General features: G+C 28.6%; 1 long non-coding RNA gene across 1 annotated transcript in view; it reads left to right on the plus strand.

Moving 5' to 3' along the window:
* The window catches only part of LOC122509472, a 104,750-nt gene that overhangs the window by 52,372 nt on the left and 33,757 nt on the right, over nucleotides 1-18,621 (plus strand). Inside the window, exon 5 of the long non-coding RNA XR_006302359.1 lies at nucleotides 11,874-11,953. This is a non-coding gene — a long non-coding RNA (uncharacterized LOC122509472). The remainder of the gene's footprint in view (nucleotides 1-11,873; nucleotides 11,954-18,621) is intronic.

Here is an 18,621-nt window from a genome sequence, read left to right on the forward strand (position 1 = left end):
CAGAATTGCAGTTTTTGCAAATGAAGTAGCTCGTCCTCAACTTTGCGCATTTTAAGCACATAGTGGCCGACCTTGACAGTAAGTAACATTACCGAATTGTTGTAACCATAAAGAAATACGTTTCGGGATTCGATTTTTTACTTTGTTTTCCTTTCAACCATGAGTCCCACAAATTTTCTGCATACTTGCCTTGACGATTCAATTTGTTTTTTATCTTTTATTAATGGTTTTTCACATTATGCACAAAACTATTTTTGAGCTTTTTTTGTACCGACGTCACAGAAAACACAATTTTCGATTTTCCGAAAATGTAATTGAACAAAAAGTTAGGTTTCACTAAGACAAGCTTCGACAAAAATGCGCGTAGGTGGCGCTAGTGAACTTGACAAAAAAACGCGAGTGGCCTACCTAGACAGTAGGCCAACCTTGACTACATTCCCCTAGTAATTATTCTTAAAATTTTTATTAAAATTCATCAAAAGAATTCAATTTTTTAAAAATTTGTTAATAAAAATCTTTATGGAAATTGAATTTTAAAAAACATTCTATATATTATTCAATAAATTATCTATATGTTTATATTTAAATAATTGAATTCTCGTAGAATTTTCTAATAAAAATTGATTTAAAAATGAATTTTTAGTTAAAATTGTAGATAATAATAATTGAATATTAAAATTATTATACCATGAATTTTTAGAAATATAATTGAATTTTGAAATTCATTTTTTTTTGGAAAAGTTTAATTGAATGTTTTTTACATTATTTTAAGTTTTTATTTTCTTATATATATATTTAATTGAAAAATTGGCGAATAATTGAAATTTCGTAAAATTGAATATTGTAAACAAGTGGATTTGAAAATTGTCAAAGAACTTTTTCGAAAATTATTAAAAATAATCGATTTAAAGAAGAATTTTAGTTAAAAATGCTTGAATCATCTTTAATTATTATAAAACATGAAAAAATCGATCACTCCGAGTCGAAGACTCGGAGTTATAATAAAAATTTCATTTATGGTTTTAAGTAGAATGTTCTCTTATTTGACTCGGACTGTTTATATTTTTGTCAGTAATTGGTCCGTATTTTTCATTTTTGATCCGTAAAGTCCGTATTTTTAAATACTTTCAATGGTTCGAGCCCTGATGGTTAAATTAAATGAAAAAGTCATAATAATTGTAGAGAAGTTAAGTTAATTGGAGAAGTTAAATTAATTAAAGAAGTTATATTAATGAAAGGAGTTAAATTAATTAAAGAAGTTATGTTAATGAAAGGAGTTAAATTAATTGAAGAAGTTAAATTAACTGATAATATTCCACAAGTCAGAAAATATAATCTCTCTAGAACAATGAAAGCGATTAGTTATTATATAGGTGCGCGCAGTTTCCTTATTCTATATACTTTCGCTAAGAATCAAAGTTCTTGGAGAATTCTTCAATAAATATAAATATTGCTAAAGAAAGTTTACATCGTTGTTTCGTATAGATCACTTAATAGAAAACGGGATTACCAGCGAGGCAATATATACACATATAAGGTACACGTGAATGTCTCGCACACCATTTGTAAAACTTACGATTCCGTCCTTGAAATTTATTAGGATGTCATCTCCTATACACACGTGGTGTAAAGGATTTCTATTTTATGTCGTTAAAATTTCAGAAAAATTCTAAAAGAACTCTATTGCTAAATCAGCGAATGTATATAGAGATATTTATATTTATATAGTGAACTCTGAATAATCTGCGAGTGAAAATTTCAGCTGGTATGATATATTTATATAGTAAATTATTGATGTTATTTGCTGGGGATATTTTTTCAATTTTGTGATGGATATTTTTCATTTTATGCATTACTGCACGGAAAAATTGTATAGTAACTTTTTTTTTAAAAAGACAAAAATTTCTTAAGGAAAATACTTCCTCCATGAGAAAGCGCAATAGTTTTAGGCCTGAAATCCAGATAAACTTTCTGAAACTTTCGCGCATTTCTGCGGCAACTTTTACTTTAATTTCAAAAGGTTTTAATTTGAAATTATAGAAAATTTCTGTATTTAATGAATTCAATGAAAAATTTTAGAGATCTTAGATTTTTGAAAAATTGTAAAAATTCAAATTCTTTTGAAATTAATTAAATTGTTTAATATTTATTTAATTAATTATTAAAAATAATCGATTTATAGAAGAATTGTAGTTAAAAACAATTTTAAAAAATTGAAATTCTCATCAAAATTTCAATTATTTTAAGAAATAATATAATTCTTTTTCAAAATTCAATTAATATTTTTAAAAGTTTTAATAAAATTCTTGGCAAAATTTCAATTATTTTTCAAAATTTTCCACAATTCAATGATTTTTAATATTTACTATTTTAATAACATTTTCCAACAAAATTTAATTATTTATAAACAATTTTAATAAAATTCTACGCAAACATTCAATTATTTCATAAATAATAAAAATTTTACAGGAACTCAATTATTTACAAATTTTTTATAAATTTATTCGCAGGAATTCAATTATTTTCATAATAAATAATAACATTTTCACAGAAATTCAATTATTTAAAATACAATTTTCATAGAATTTTTTGAAAGAAATGAATTTAAAAAAAAAAAATTTGTATAAAATTCTCCAAAAGATAAATTAACTTTTTTAAAATAAATTTGATATAATATTGCTTATAAGAATTTATTTATTTTTAATACAATTATTATTATTTTCTACAAAATAATTTATTTATTTTCAAAATTTTGAATAAAAATATCATCACAGGAATTCAATTATTTTCAAAAAATTGAATAAAATTCTTAACAAAATTTCAATTATTATTTTTGCAAATAATAAATTTTTGCACAGGAATTCAATTATTTACAAATGTTTTATAAATTGAACTTTTATTTTCATAAATAATATAAAACTCATCGCAGAATTTCAATTTTTTTTATTACAATTTTAATTGAATTCGTTGAAAAATCCAATTGACTTGATAAATATTAAATTTTTTCCAAGAAATTCAATTATTTTCAGAAATTTCAATAAAATTCTTTAAAAAGTTCAATTATTTTCATAAATAACAATATTTATCACAAAAATTCAATTATTTTCAAAAGTAATAAAATTTTTTGGAGAAATTCAAAAATTTTAAAAAATTTTCGTCAAGTTTTCAATTAGGGTAAGTGTGTCAATTGTGGCGGGTGCTCCAATTATGGCGACTTTGTAAAAAATAGAATTATTTACTATTTTAGAATAATATAGTTATTTGAAAATGATAGAAAAAGTTATTTTCGACCTTACTCGATATAATTGTACGAAAAAAAACACATTTAAACTATTATTGGTTTAATTATTTAAGTACAAAAATTGTGCCCCGCCATAATTGGCACATTTTCATTGAATGTGCGTGCTCCAGTTATGGCGCGCAACACAACCTCTAAATACACGTTATTTTCCCCGCCGTAATTGGCGCGCCGAAATTGACTCAACCGCGCCATAATTGACGTTTTTAATCCTAATTCTTATTGCTTTAATTTTGTTTAAATAATTAATTTTTATAAAGTTTTTTTAAAGTTTTATTATCTATATGACACGGGCTTTTAGTTTAATAAGCCATAAATTTACTTCTTTCATTATAATTTTTGAATTTTCTATTTCAAAGACGGCTAAACCAGAACCGCGCCATAATTGGCACACTTACCCTATCTTGATAAATATTAAATTTCTTCTGAATAATTCAATTATTTTCAATAACTTTAATAAAAATTCTTTGCGGATTTCAATTATTTTCAGAAATTTTAGAAAAATTCTTTGCAAAATTCAATTATTCTCATTAATAACAATATTCATCACAAGAATTCATTTATTTTCAAAACTAATAAAATTCTTCGGAAAAATTCAAAAATTTTTTAAAATTCTTATCAAGTTTTCAATTATATATTTATAAATAGCAAAATTCTTAGTCGAAATTTAATTATTATTAAAAATTATAATAAAATTCTTGACAAAATTTCAATAATATTCAAAAAATTTTCTCAATTCAATGATTTTCAATATCTACTGTTTTAATAAAATTTTCTAAAAAAATTCAATTATTTAAAAAATTTTTAATAGTTTCATCTAAATCTCATACTAAAAAGAAATTTTCATGATCACATTCCTATAGAATTGCTCAGTATTCAATTATTTAATAAATTATTTGTATAATTAAATAATGAAATTCTCGTAGAATTTTCTAGGAAAAATTGATTTAAAAATGAATTTTAGTTGAAATTTTATAGATAATAATTGAATATTAAAAGCATTTTAGCATGAATTTTTAGAAATAATTGAATTTTGTTTATAATATAAAATTATGATTTTATTACTCGGTTCTTGATGTTTTCGAATAATTTTACTTTTGAAGAAATTTGGAAATAAATGTAATAGAATATTGTTTTGGGTATCTAATAATTTTTAGAGCGAATCGCAGAATATTTTTTTTTTAGGGTCAGGAAAAGAGTCAAATTTTTGTTTGGAAATCAGGTAAAAAGAAAATTAAAGTGTTGCAACTCTGTACTGAGAGAAAAAGAAAAGTTGAGGTAACCATTTTTTTCAAGATTATTTTTAGTTAGTAAACTATGCTGCTACTAATTTATTGTTGGGTTTACTATCTTTATTAGTAAACCTAGCTATTTTATTAGTTGCTTCAAATTCTTTTTTTTCGTCAGTCTATCTAATTAGTTACATTACTAACTAAATGGTTGGGGGGTTACTATAACTAAATAGTTAACAATAGATAATAAAAAATGGCAACTGCATTATTACTAATCAAATAGTATAGTTGCAACTATTTATTTCTCTTAGAGCTAGTTTCACCAACTATGCGATTAAAAATTAATTAATGATTAGAGTCATTTTAACAGCTTATTATTGGTCGCGGTTAAGGATTTAATCATTGATTAACTTTTAATCGGCGTTGGTGAAATCGCAGCCTTTAGTGTGTTTTCTCTTCGTGATAGCGAATGGTTAAAAATCAAATGGTCGCTTTACTATTACAGAAATTGGAAAAAACCAGTGAGCGCAGAAAGACATGGTTTAAAATAGCCTTTATTTTCAGTAAACACACGTTAATATACAAGATGCTTACGGATGATGTCAGACATGTAATATCGGAATATAGATATGAATTTATGCATTTGTTTAGAGAAAAGTTGACGCGCATACAATATAGGTATATGTATATGTATATTGAGTTTAGTATGTATTTTGTCTGCTACACATACAGAATATATCATCGTACTCTGCACTTGGGTACGCCTGGTCTGGTCGTTATCGCAGCACCATCTACCCTGGCTAAAAGCTTCTCCCCATCATGCCCCTCTATTCACTCTTTGTACCGCCTGCTTTGCCCTTCTCTCTGTCCTGGTTGACGGGCTGGATCCTTATGTGTCCCAATTTTTTACAACTGCGGCCCGCCCGAACATTCGAACTGGTTAACATCTTGTAACCCATGTCCTCCTCCTCCTTCCTTTGCTCCTTCTTCTTCTTTATCACTCTCGACCTTCCCTTCGATGCCTCCTTTATCTTGAATTCACTTTTCAAAACCTGATGCTCTTTTGCTATTCACGTCTTCTTCTTGACTTTATGTTTATTCCCCAACTAAATTGCTGGAAATAATTTATTGTCATTTGCCTTGAAATATTTTTCAATTCTTTTGACTGAACGGATTGAATATTTGGAATCATCGTTTTTGTATACTGATGCCTTCTTTATTATTATTCACTTATATTATTGTACTTGCGATATTTGTGACATTTGTAGCAAGGGACTACTCTTTCCAACACAAATGAACACAAATATAAAGTATGTGTGTTCGTGTTTGTTCTTCATTGTGTGTTTGTGTTCAGAACAAAACACATTTTATTTTTAATATTAGAATTGTGTTTGTGTTTAGAACACAACACATTTTAATATTAGAATTGTTTTTGTGTTTAGAACACAACACATTTTAATATTAGAATTGTGTTGTGTTCTGAACACAACACAATTCTAATATTGAAACGTGTTTGCGTGTTCAGAATACAACACGAACTCAACACAAACGTTTGGTAACTGTCCCATTTTTGTAGTATTTATGCAATTTATGGAATTTATATAGTTTTATAGCATTAATATTATTTATGGTACTTATGGTATTTATAGTGTTTATAGCATTAATAGTATTTATGGTACTTATGGTATTTATAGTATTATTTATGGAATTTGTAGGGCTGGGCATTAATAGTACGATATTTAATTTATCAATATAACAAAAAGAGAAAAGTATTTAGTACCTACAAATGCGGAGAAAGATCAGGCTTGAATAAATGAAACAAAGAATATATAGCGATTTGCATTTCGTTGTCTCCTTGGAGAACAACAAATTTTTCGATATTTTGTCCCTTTCTAAACAATTGTTATCCCTGCATTGTTACAATTGGTATTTATTTTAGTAACAAGAATTGGAACATTTTATAGTGATCCTTTAAATCTTGATTCCTGCTTGTTATTCAAACATTATCTTCAGGCGCGAGAGTCGCGAATTCAGGCGAGTCTGGGAACATACCAGATCAATAGGCTCTGTCCGCGCAAGTCTGAATCTCACTTTTATGAAGGCGTAAACGTAAATACATATATATATATACACACACAAGAAGCATTATAGATTTGAGTTTTGCGTATTTCGAATTTTGTTTTTTATAATATTATTGCTTGATCGCAATAACTAATTCATTTTTATAAAATTCGATGTAAAGTTATAAATGTTTACAATATTTTTTTGAAGGTATCAAAATTGGAATATCAAATTGGATCAATTTAGTATCGAACTGAATCAAAATGGTATTAAATTGGATCAAATTAGTACCAAACTGAATCAAATTGGTACCAAGATGAATCAAAATGGTACCAAACTGAATCAAAATTGACATATCAAATTGTGTCAAATTGGTACCAAATTGTTTCAAAATGCTACAAAATTTTATCAAATTGGTACCAAAATGATTCAAAATAGTACCAAATTGTCTTAATAAATATTAAATTTTTTCCAAGAAATTATTGTCAGAAATGGTACCAAATTTTTTTGATAAATATGAAATTTTTTCCGAGAAATTCAATTATTTTCAGAAATGATACCAAATTTTCTTGATAAATATTAAATTCTTCCAAGAACTTCAATAATATTCAAAAATGTTAATAGAATTCTAATAATATACACTGCATTGCCTGTGTATATTATAATATAAATAAATAAATAAAACTTCTTTGCATAATTAAATTATTTTCACAAATAACAATATTCATCACAAGAATTATTTTCAAAAATAATAAAATTATATTCATTGAAGTTCAAAAATTTTTTTAAATTCTTGTCAAGTTTTCAAATATCTATTGTTAAATATTAAATTTGTTCACAGAATTTATTTGTTTCTGAAATTATAATAAAATTTTTTGTCAAAATACAATTATTTTCAGAAGTTTTAATGAAATTCTTTGCAAAATTCAATTATTTTTATAAATAACAATATTCATCACAAGAATTCAATTTATTTATTTATTTACAAAATCTTTTCAAATTATTTTCAGAAATAACAATATTCAACACAAGAATTCAATTATTTTCAAAAGTAATGTTAATAAAAATTCTTTGCGCAGAATTCAATTATTTCTAGATTTTCTAATAAAATTTTTTGTCATCATTTCAATTATATTTTCGGAAATTTTAATAAAATTTTTTCTCAAAATTCAATTATTTTTAGAAATTTTTAATAAAATTCATTGGCAAAACTCAATTTTTATAATTAACAATATTCATCACAAGAATTAATTTATTTTCAAAAGTAATAAAATTCTTCGATGACATTCAAAATTTTTTTTAAATTCTCGTCAAGTTTTCAATTATCAATTAAAGTTGGAATATCAAATTGGATCAAATTGGTACTAATTTAAAGTAAAATGGTAATAAATTTGATGAAATCGGTGCCAAAATGAATAAAAATGGTACAAAATTGAATCAAAATGAATTAAATTGGTACCAAAATGATTAAAAATAGTACCAAATTGAATGAAATTGTTACCAAATTCACTCAAAATTTGAATCTCAAATTGAATAAGAATATGGTATCAAATTGAATCGAATTGTTACCAAATTATATCAAAATGGTACCAAATTAATTAACATTCTTCTTCAGAGTAGATTTTGCTATACAATTCAAGTTTGTTATAAAAACAATAAAACATTTAAGAAACAATAAAATATTCCAACAAGAATAATAGAATTAAAGAGCGAACTGAATTAAAGATATTAGAATAATAAAAAAAATTTGTTATAGTTCTATATTTTAGCAAATTCTTTTCTCTCCGAGCACTGATTATAAGTATATAGTTAAAAAGCATTTATTTCAATCTTCCATAACAAATGGACATTTTAGATTCGAATACTTTTATCCACACTTATTATTTTTTAATATCAGGGCTTATTCCAAAAATAAAGTAAAAAATTTCTTTATATAATAAATTGCAATTAGAAAGTAATTCCATTTTCATATAGTCTGGAGCAGTAATTCATCATCAGTTTATTTTATATATCAAAGAGATGATATTTATTGACTCGCAAATGAATGCATTTGAAATAAGTGCAAAATAAAGGAATTATAAATGTAACAATAAGCGCGCTCAGAAAGTTGTGTATAAATATAGATAAAGTTTTCATTAATATTATTAAGATACCATTGAGTGCGATTTTATCAAAAAGTATTTTATATGTATATAAGCTATATAATTTTCTTTCAAGATTTTCACATTCGATTCAGAGAATGACTTTCCATTATTCGACAAATTGTGAGTGACATTCTTGGATTTATTTATTCAAGATATGTCATGTTAAAAGATCTTTTAATGGCGTTTAAATTACTTGCAATATTATATATCAAGAGAATAAAGTGACATCAGACATTTACCAATATACAAAAGTATAAATTTAAACTCAAAAATGAAATACAAATTTAATTGCTGTGTGAAATTTGTTGCTGGTAAAAAGAAACGAAATTTTTTATAAATAAATTATTATATGTGCGGGTTATTTGTGAAAATCTGAAAATTATACAAATTGCATATACAAGTTTTTGCAATTTAGCACTTTTGTTGTTTCTAATATTGTCTTTAATTTTTCTCTTTTTTAAATATTGCTTTAATTAAATTTTTTTTGTTTTATTTTTAATTCTTCTTTTCTTTCTTTTTAATGAATTTTTTTCTTTTTTAATTCTTTTTTTCTTTCTTTTTAAATTTTTTTTAATTGAGTTTTTTATTCTTTTTTTATTGAATGTGCCATTGCGATATGTGTGAGACTTTGTTTTAGGAGGTTTTAATTTTTTTTTCTAACTGACACTTTATAGAAAGAGTTGGCTTTTATAAGAGCTGACGAAGCTTTATAAGAGCGGTCATTGTTTTATCTTTTTTTTTTTCGGTGCGTTCAGATATGGCTGTGGCTACAACTTGCTAAGTGGCCCTTCTTTTCATAATTATAGGTCGGCACTGAAGGGCCAATTCACTGCCAATCCGTTACCGCTACTGAATCACCGATTGCTTAAATTGTAACATATATATAAATTCCTACACTTTTCATTTCCGATTTTTTATTTCAAATTTCTAATTCTTTAATAAGATAGGTACGAAAGTACAGATTATAGATTTTCGTATATAAATCTTTTAATATTCCCCACGCAACATAAAATTTTGTCTAGTCATTCGGTGAAATATTAGAATATTTAATTTTCAACCCAGATAGCACGCAGTCTTGCAGCAATCTGGACGCAATGATTCATTAAAAATTAAATTTTACAAAAGTGCGTTTCGAATATATTAGCAAAAGTTATTTAAAAAATAGTAAAAATAAAGAAGAAAAGCGCAGTTACTTTGTAAATAGAGAGTTAGATAAAAATATCTGAGATTATAAAGAATTATTTCCCAGAAGGAATTATTTCTGAATTCGGATTTTTTCTATACATTAGATTTAAAATAGGTATATTTAACATTTTATGAAGTCATAAGTAAAATACAAATGAAGATAGAAAATGCCCCATCGCAAGTGACAGTTGGATGCGTCGAATAATTTTGATAAAAATGCGTAGAGAGCGATTACGACCGCGTGCAGGAGAAGTCAATGCGTGGATCGCGTGTGCACGTCTGACTAACTGACCGCAAAAGGCTGACAGGGGGTTGAACACACGGTTAAGGGCTGATCAGGTCGAGGCGAGTCAAAGGAAAATAGTTGGGTGCGATAGCACCTCTCTGCCTATTACTAATAAATTAAAGACCTAACTTTTTATGTACACAAAATCAATAGAATAGATGATGATGATGATGCCATAACTACATCGTCACGCCACGTCAGTTCGTTTATTCAAATTACTCTTCACTAAGTTTTTTTACACATTCTCTATATATTAAAAGGTGGAAAAAATAGAAAATTTATTATCAAGAAAATTTAGACATCTAAATTTTTCATTTCTAAATTTTCAAACTTGTTTCCATTTTTGTTTATATATGTCGAGTTGTACGTCGAGTGATTCTCCATATAAAGTCGAGCATATAATACTTTCATAAAATAATGAAAATTCATTGTAAATACTGGCAAATTGGTAATATTTATATGAAAATATTTAAAAGTAAAAACTCCCAAGGCATGAGTAATGCGTTTCTATTAAAATGTTGTATCATCCTCCTACGCCAAATAATCAAGAATAAACCACACCTCAAGTAGAAATAGCGTGTTCTTTAGGCACTAAGTTTAAAGATACACACGTGATCGAGTCGACTGTGCAGCTGCCCCTTGAAAATACCATATGGCATGCGCTTCCAACAGCTATAACACCCTCTCATCATAGTTTACGACTACTCTTTTTTGAAACACCACCCCCGCGGAAATGAATCTGATAAGAGAGATTGTGCCGATGATAAGTGCAGTGAGGTATATATATATCGTTTGTTCAAACAGAAACGCATGCCTTCAACAAATCTGCACTCGGCTATTGTTCACGTTTCCCTTTTGTATTTCAAGAACTGTCTAATTTCACGGCTGGTGATACATCTACTTTTGGGACTCTATAGTTGAATGCTCATTTTTGGTATAATTGTCTTATTATATCCCGAGTAAAAAAAATAATACGGCTTATGTAAATATTTACTACGAATTAGATGTATTGAATAGGGCTCGATCCAGTGAAAGTATATTTAAAAGTACGGCCTTTACGGACTAAAAATGAAAAATTACGAATCATTTACGGACCAATTACTGTTAAAAATATAAACAGACTGAGTTAAGAGAACATTCTACTTAAAAGTATAAATTAAATTTTTCATAACTATAAAACATGAAGATATCGATAGCTGATCGCTAATAATTAAAGATAATTCAGTAGTGAAAATAAATCAAAGGTCGCAAACCTTCAGATACTAACAGTATATAAAGTTTATGGTAAAAGCTTTTTCTGCAAAGATTTAGGGTATCTTTGTTCGCTTTTATTCGCTTCGTAGCATCAATTGAAATAAATATTGTCCAGAACAATGGGAAGCATTCAATGAGCAATCTCCTTCGAACCCAAAAGTCCGTGGTTTTGGAAACGATTCGCGCAAACGGTATATGGAGAGAACATCACCGGAAGTGAGCACAATTCGACTACTTCCGTACACGCGACCTCCTTGCAATTAATTCATTACTATATTATACCGGATGATGACGCGGTGCTCTACGCTTGTATTGTAAATTTCCCTCTTTAAATCCGAACAATTAACAATTTAATCGAACAATTTTTCGAATTTCAGTTATTTTAACCTTTTTTTTGTTTTTCTCATTTTCAGGACGAATCGACAAGAACCAAAGTGAAGGATCAAGAAGCCGAACAATGGACATTGGATGTTCCAAGGATCAACAAAACTTGGTGAGTGATTAAAATCTTATTTTATATATATATATATATATATATATACATTTTGTCGCAGATTTTAAAAAATATTGACGTCATTATGGTATATTCGGTTATATAATTTGTCACGCACGTAGAAAGATGAGTGATAGAAGAAATGTTTTTCTAAGTGGAAGCGGAAAGTTAGATCCCTCGAATTAATTGTTCGTGTGTCAAAAAATTGACGCCAACTTTTGTATGTGTGAGGTGTAAGCGCGGGGTTAAGGGGAGAATATATTCCAGGCGGGATAATCGCGCGGTGACTTTTTGAGGGCACCGACCATGGAAGCGTCACATCGGTCACGACACGTGACTTCACGTTCGAATTCATTGCCACTGACACGCGACTTCCAATCAGCCGATATTGTACTTCTGCACACTTCGCTGTCCCAGAAGAATAATGAAATCCCACGTCCGGTATATATAGTACAGATAGGCTAAAGTTGAAATTTTCACTTGGCAAAGTGTTCTGTCGCGCAGGTAAAATGCGCACGTACTACAAGAGATTTTTTTCAGTTTCTTTTTCTGCCCATACGTTGACTTAGCCCCAATCTAGCGCTTTTAAATCTAATAGTGTATCGATTTTGTCGTTTTTTGTCGATAAGGGTCAGTTGAGTAGGGTAATAGAAAAAGAATAGATAATTAAATAGAAAAACTTCTAAGTATCCAGGCACCAGTATCTATATAGTATCTTGAAAGTTCGGCTAATTTTTTCTAGTAGTCAACACATCTTTCGTGTTACGGAAGATATTATTGTTTATAAATAATATGATATCAATATTGATATTATTATTGTTATTTTCTGCCCATACGTTGACTTAGCCCCAATCTAGCGCTTTTAAATCTAATAGTGTATCGATTTTGTCGTTTTTTGTCGATAAGGGTCAGTTGAGTAGGGTAATAGAAAAAGAATAGATAATTAAATAGAAAAACTTCTAAGTATCCAGGCACCAGTATCTATATAGTATCTTGAAAGTTCGGCTAATTTTTTCTAGTAGTCAACACATCTTTCGTGTTACGGCTGAAATGCCTTTAGTCTGTACGCAATTACTTGTGTATTTATGTCATTAAACCATATCCATTAAACCATAACCATTGCTTCAGCAAATTTAAAATTTCTTTCATAAAATCTACTATTAGCCTCAGCTAATTTCGAATTGAGCAACAATTAGAAAAGAAGCACATAACCAACACATTGCGAAATGTTAAATGTTGCTTCTTTCTTTTTCGAAATCCCCTAGAATGTATTGCTTGTTTTCATTAGCAATTTGAATTGACGCTTTTTCAGTGAATTTGTGCGCGTGTGTGTATGGAGAGAAAGTTTCGTAGCGTGACACGTGACGTCACGGTAACGTCAATTATTAGGCGTCGCGTGCCTGGACGTCGCCACGCGTCATTTGTCAGTGTACCCGCGAGTATATCTTCTACATCCCACTAGCCATTTGTATAATGTATGTGCTATATATAGTGTGTATGAATTTAAACATGTGTATGCGCACACGCAAGCGTATATGTTGCATGCATACAACGTTTTCCTCCGCCCTCACAAATGGAAAAGCAGTTCTGAATTACTCCCAAAGAAACCTTTCTTGACACGTTGAAAATTTTTTCGAGTTTCACTCACTGATTTATTGCTGCTTTGTTTCTTATATAATTATTCACTTGTTCTTTAAGAATCTATAAGCTTTTTTTTGCAAAATGCTGAAAAAACATTAAACAATAAACCATTTTTAGGAAAAAGGTAATTTTTTTATGATAATAACGACTTTTTAAAAATTTTTTAGGTTGCTAGTGCTGGTAAATAGTATATTGTGGAACTAGGGCGGAAAGAAGATGTTTTCCGAAAAGTTTGTAAGTCACTGCTCTCGCTTCGCTCAAGCAGCCACTTACAATCTCATAGGAAAATAGTTTCTTTCCGCACTTGGTGCACACGGAGCTTCTTATAACATCTGTTTAGTAAAAACAAAGATTTTCATACTGATTGATGAATAAATTTAATGCTATGTTGATTACTCTATACTTTTTCCAACATCAGGGATGCCACGAAAATTTAATTTTGTTTTTCCCTGATTTCTAAAAAAAAATTTCGATTTATTCCCTGACCCTAAAAAATATTCCATCAGGCTTCGCACTCATCTACTAAAAGCTACTATTTACTATTTTGTTTACGTTATGCTACTATTTGGGTACTTTTTTAGATTTCAGCAACTAAAAAGCTACTATTTCTTATTATTTTTAGAATTTACGGTACTTTAAATTCGCTAATAGTAGAAATCAAAAAACTATTCTTAAAAATGATAATCAACAAATTTTTTAAATAATTAAATTCTTTCGATGAATTTTAATAAAATTTTGAAGCATAATTACATTTTTCGAGAAATTCGTTTAAAATTGTTTTAAAAATAATTAAATTCCTGTGCAAAATTTTATTTTTTGTAATACTAATTCATACTGTTTTGGTGAATAAATGAAATTTCATGTTGATTACAGTTTAGAAATGTTATGCTGCTTACAGAAAAGTACACTTTTCTGCATCGTATTCAGCATAGTAAATGAAAAAAGAACAGCTTCTTTTCGTTACTCTTGGTGCACAATATAATCTATACTATTAATAATACAAAAAAGGTGTTTCAGACAATTTTAATCGTCAGACAATTTTTTGCATCGTAATTTAATATGTAATTAAAAGATATTATGAATTCTTTATTCAGATAAATATTCATGTGATTGGAATTTTATCTAATCGAAATATATTTAATGGCAGTTTTTTTTGCATGTCTGCGTTAACGTCACTCAAATGCATTTTCATATTTCGAAAAAACTTCCATTTGTCTGGAATTTTAAGTAACAATTCTTATTTTAAATGCTGTGTCGCAATTAAAATCGCGATTATTACTCTAATTATAAAAAATTTAGAATATACATAAAGTTTCAGACGAGTTCAGATTGGTCTTTGACAGTAGTGTCTATATATTGTATGTTAAATATTTTAACAGAATTTTCATCTCTTATCAAATACTTAACAAAATCTTAAATTAGAGAATTAATTAAATTCTATGCATAACTAAATTTTGACACAAAGTTTAAAGTAAATTGATATTAGTTTACTAATAATATTTATTCTATTAATACGTATATATTATTATTATTACTATGAATTTGACTTCCGATTGAACCGAATGACAATGTACAAATAATACAAAAAATATTAATTGCATTGAGAGAGAAATTTTTTTGATAAATGGTATACAAATGACCGTATATTGATTCCTCTAATCAAAGTTATCAATTTTCTTATTTTTCTTTTCACATCCCCTTCGACATTGTGTGTGTGCGATGAAAAAGTTGGTCGTTTATCTAAAAACAGAATCGCAATGTAAGTTGACAAAACAACCGTGCTCATTTATTGAGCTCATGTGGTATGGCGCGTGCTGCGTGTGCATTGAACGTGCGTATTATATCCGGCGTGCGCGTGGTTGGTGAATAATTAGTTGATTGTCCTGTTCGCGGCCGGAACCGGATCATCAATATTTTTATTGCTAAGCGACTCCATTCAATGATATCCACCCTTGCGGTTCTTTTTTTTAGTTTTGCCAGAAGGGAAACGCTTTCTATTCTCTAAGTGATATTTCCTCTCGAAATCGTGTGTGTCAATCGAATGCTCAACTCCTCGAAAACTCAAATCCTCGAATGCTCAAAATCTCGAATTCTCGTAGAATTAAATCAAAATTAAATTTTTGTGGCATTTCTGAAGTCGGAAAAAGTAGTTATCAACATAGCATTACATTTAATCATCAAACCAGTATGAAAATCTTTGTTTTTACTAAACAGATGTTATAAGAAGCACAGTGTGCATCAAGTGTGAAAAGAAACTATTTTCCGATGAGTTTGTAAGTGGCTGCTTGAGCGAATAAATTTGAATAAAAAAAAATAACTTTTAGTTTCGCAAATCTGAAAAGAAGTATCAAAATAGTAGCAAATTATTGTAAAAAAGGTAGTAAGTAGTATAGATTTTTGTAAATGGGTGCAAAGACTAGAATATTTTTTTTAAAATTTATTTATCCACTCGTCTTTTGCCTTAATTGATATATATTATATTTACTTATATAGGAGACTGAATAACAATTATGGAAAGGGAAATAGTGATTAATGAACTACAATTGATGAAATTGTTCCTGTCTTGCAGAATTAACGATCATTCACTTCCATCTCTTCTCTCTGATGTATATATATAAATATCTCTCAGCTCAGCAAGATGTATCTTTAATTATTCTTCATGAGGAATAAAAAGAATATCAATTTGTATATTCTCATCATTATTTCACACATAAAAATGTGTATATCTATAAAAAGAGGAATACTTCATATATATTCACGCGGTGAAAAATTGAGTTATAAATATTGTTTGAATTTTGATGTATTAGAAAGTGAATAATTCACTTATGTGCTGCATGCGCATGCATATTGAGATGGTTTAAATAAAGTTACTGGCAACTTTATCAGTGTCATGGAACTATATATGCTAGACACCTACTCTGAGGAAAGTTTATACAAAGTATAAGTTGTACATAATAGAGGGATGCACTTAGCGTTTCGCCACGGGAACCAGACCATAGCGAATCTCTTAACAAACATGCGGTAATCTTTTATGTGATACCTAGCATCATCTGGCATCATTAAACTCGGAAAAGAAACGAGTATACCAAACACACCAAACAGTTGAATCATCAATATGTGAGAGAGAGAGAGAGTAATATTATCACAAACAGTGTTTTTTTGTCGAGCCAAAAATGGAAGAGGGAAAAATATTTTAAAAATGTAACATGTTTCCTTTACCTGGAATTTTTATATACGTATTTTTGAGATATTTCGTTGTTGTTGAGGGAAAAACACGTTGAAAAATGAATCATATAGGGAAAAATTTTCTTTCTTCATCATTGCTGTGGTGTATTGTTGAATGCGTTTCTAATGTTTATATCTTATGTTTGTCGGGAAATTTTACCGCGAAATGCAATGAATGATGCTGTATATACATGATGATGGTTTCAATTTCAAAAGAGGGTTGTGTATTTCTGTGGGAAAGTTAGACGAAAACTATTACGAACTATGTGATGGGTAAAAATAGGGTGCAATAATAATGCGACATTATATGCCATAACGTTGATCATATTCCTTGAGGGTGTACTTTTCTTGGCACACTTATAAAACTATAAGTATAGGTCGACTGTATTCTTCAAAAGGAAATTTGTTTTTCAAAGAGTAGTGGAAACAACATTTTTTTATTTCCATAACCAGGTTTGCCACAAAAATTTTCTTTTTTCCTGATGACCTTTCCCTGATTTCGAGACAAAGTTTTTATTTTTGCCCTGAGCCTAAAGAATATTCTGCGATTCACTCCAAAAATTATTAGATACTCAAAAACATGTTCTATTACATTTATTTGCAAATTTCTTTAATTGTAAAATTTTTCGAAATCATCGGAAAACATATCTTCTTTTCGCACTTGGTGCACACTGTGCTTATAACATCTGTTTAGTAAAGATAAAGATAAGGCAGTGTTGAATTTAAGACTGATTTTGGATTAAAATTTTGAGTTGAATTACATTTATTAACATCATTAAAATTTAGTTTTAGAAGAAGAAGAAGAAGAAGAAGAAGAAAAAGTAGAAGTATAGTAGAAAGAGAAGAATAGAAGAAGAAAATAATTTCTATAAGAGTAATATAATATTTCTCCAAAATTAAAAAACAATAAAGAATTAACAATCTTTTACCCTTCAAAAGTCTATAATTAACAGACATATGTTATGCGGTGCGGTGCCGAATACAATAATTCCGAATCTTGTCTCATATACTTTTTGACATGTGACGTGCAACTGACATTTAATGCGCGCGATGGGGTGTTGGCGATGGAAAATCCAAATCCAAAAATAGTAGAGTACAAGGTGATGTGTCGTATCGTGAATTGGTATCTGCCACGTCACTGACCCGGGCACTCTCCATTCTTTTCCGACACATCTCGCTTCTTAGCCTCCTCGGCGAGACCCTCCAGTTCTTCATTTATCTACCATCTACATCTTTCTTATCTTGCATCGCGGACGACAGCAACTGCTAATTCGAGGATTTAGTGAAAATAAGATCTCAGTCTACCGCGCGCTTTATAGCTGCCTGCCTGCCTACCTTATGTGCGTTGAGTAACCGACGTCCTGCTAAAGAATGTTGGATGCGCAAGGTCGTCCGATCATCATCATGATAGACTCATTCCTAACTGATGATTACAAAGAACGCACACCTAAATAACCATACAATAAGTCGTGCGGGGCATTCTTGCGAAACAAAGGAATTTCCTTTCTGTTCTCAATTCGAAACATGTATGATGACAAAGGTATTATTCTTGGAACAAAATTAATCTGTTCAATTTTTGAATATGCGCCTAAAATTTTAAATCTTCTCATTCGAATGTGAATTTGTTTTGTAACAATTTTTAACTCTCAACTTTTGTTTTTGCTCCTAAACTGTTAACAGGATTGCCACAGGTCAGGGAAATCAGGGAATTCAGGGAAAAGTCAGAAATTTTTATTAAAAGTACTGGAAAAAGTTAAATGTTTAGAATTTATAAGAAAATTCTTAATTTTTGTGTCCTTTGT

This window comes from Leptopilina heterotoma, unplaced genomic scaffold (assembly GCF_015476425.1).
Source record: "Leptopilina heterotoma isolate Lh14 unplaced genomic scaffold, ASM1547642v1 Lhet_60, whole genome shotgun sequence".
NCBI lineage: Eukaryota > Metazoa > Arthropoda > Insecta > Hymenoptera > Figitidae > Leptopilina > Leptopilina heterotoma.